Raw genomic sequence first — 2,280 nt, 5'->3', positions numbered from 1 at the left:
GTGGTACTGATGCAAGTCTCGAGTATATAATTGTTTCCCCCTTCCGAAAAAGTTCCAAGCGTGTGTATCTATTGTACGAAAACAGCCGATTCCGTTTTCGATTTTTTGCATATGGAAAATTTCGAAAAAATTGGTTTTTTCGAATTTTTTGGGAAATAATTTTTTTGCTTGCTCGTTGTTTAATGTTTATTTGTTAATCGCTGCACAGTGACTACTTGCCGCCATGTAGTATTAATTGTTCGATTCTGCCACATCAAATAAAATACAGGGAGTGTAAAAATATATTTAATAAAATTATTTCAACTCTGTTCTTATCAGCTTGAGAAACATTACGTTGAGAAATAATTCTTTCTCTTCTTAATTTGTGTCTGTTTCTAATTTTTCTTATTTATTTCCCCCAAAGGGGTGGGCTATCCCGAGATGTAGTGCAATACTCGGGCAACCCGTGGCCGGGAGGGAGCAAGCCCCCGTTCCCGCCTGTTTCCAAAAATCAGATGATATTTGGAAGGCCCCCGATGGGGGCCCTATCAGATATCAAGCTGATAAGAACAGATACTGCGTGTTTTTAAAGTTTGAAAAGGGAAGTATAACATTCTATCAACAGAAAACCCCTCATTAACTGTTTACAGTCACTTTCCTAACATAGTATGTGGCTCACAAAAGGTTATTTACAATACAAAAACTACATGGCAAGTAGTAAATACAAAAAACAAAAACCGACAAACAGTTGTTAATTTACAATAATAAACTTGACAAAATAAGTAACAAAACAGAGAAAAATACACTTAATAGCACTTAACCCGACAAAAAATAGTTAAATTACACTTAATGTAGTATAACATTACTTAAGGTAACATAAACAGACATCATTACTCTGAACAAAATTAATTATCAATAATTTATAAATTTTCAGAGATAAATAACTCTAACACACCAAATCACAATAGAAAATTCATCAAGGGTAAGTAGGTAAAAATATAAGACAATTAACAATAATACCAAAATTTTCTTTTTAGGAACACAGTTAACAATAATATCAGTTTATACATTCCAAAGGTTTCCAAAAAAACACAAGAAAATAATATAGCAGCAGTTACAACAAAAGGTAAGTGTCAATAGTTGACAATATTATTAATTTTATACTTTTCTTTAAACAGGATTACACTTTTAAAGGTAATCAAGACTACACAAATAAGTAAAATAAGATCAGAATGTATAATAGAATATATAAACCTTACAAACAACAATTTAAAACCCAAAAAAGGAGTATAGAAAAATATAAATATATAAAGTATAATACAAACATTATCAATAAAAGTAAGTTGTTAGTAGAGACAAACCAAAATAAAACAGTTACCAATCATCACAAAATAACACATTAAAACCGCTTACTCGTAAGATCGTATCTGTTCCGTTATAATTAGCATTAAACTCTCTTTGCGTCATATTACAATTATCACTAATTATTTTAAATGTTGCTTCTTGTTTAATTTTACAAACTAATAATGACGCGTTACACCATTTTTTCTCGGAGATTAATAAACATCTTTCTTTCCATAATGATCGTTTAATTAGCGCAATCATCCAGGTTAAAAAGTAACCTCTTTGTCTACTAACACTATAGCCAGTATTATATCTAACAATCTCCCATGTAATAGGAACTTTACAAATGTTCACTAGCCATCCCCAAACAGATCTCGCAATATCGCATTCGAAAAAGATATGTTTTATATTTTCTACATGCCCACAACGTGGGCAGTTGGCATTATTATCCGGTTAAATCTCAATAAATATTCTTTCGTTATAACTATATTATTAAGAATTCTCCATGATATCTCAACCCACTCAGCGGGTAAGGCATGTATGTTTTTCCAAACTAGGTTTCAATCAATTTGACTTATCTGCATATTAATATTTACGTGTTGTTTAAAAATAAGCTTATAGAATTCTATAGGTCTTATACTATCATTATTTACGATTTCCGGTTTATCATTTAAGATTTGAACAATAAGTTTTCTCCACCTCCTAAAAGATCTTTTATTACTCAAAAGGAACGGAAACATTCCATTATTACTAGAAATTCGTTTAGAAACAGGTCCTAAAATATACTGTATAACATAAAAAGCGGGGTGTGTTTTCTGTAAAAGATTATTAAAAATTAAAGATAGCTGTAAGGCGACCTCGAGAGATTTAACATCCTTGACTCCCCATCCTCCCAGATTGACGTTATTTTTCATTATCTTTCTGCTAAGAGGCTCGAACGTACTATCCCAAATGTAG

The 2,280-nt window shown here is 31.2% G+C and overlaps 1 non-coding gene across 1 annotated transcript; it reads right to left on the bottom strand.

Annotated features, from left to right (window-relative positions):
• Window positions 1–400: 400 nt before the first annotated feature.
• LOC136971433 (U2 spliceosomal RNA) lies at window positions 401–584 on the bottom strand. The gene has a single exon (XR_010880163.1). It is a non-coding gene; the product is annotated as a U2 spliceosomal RNA (small nuclear RNA).
• Between the last annotated feature and the right edge of the window lie 1,696 nt (window positions 585–2,280).

Source organism: Centruroides vittatus, unplaced genomic scaffold (assembly GCF_030686945.1).
Source record: "Centruroides vittatus isolate TY-2023 unplaced genomic scaffold, ASM3068694v2 contig_252, whole genome shotgun sequence".
NCBI classification, from domain to species: Eukaryota; Metazoa; Arthropoda; class Arachnida; order Scorpiones; family Buthidae; genus Centruroides; species Centruroides vittatus.
This window is presented reverse-complemented; position numbering and strand designations above follow the sequence as displayed.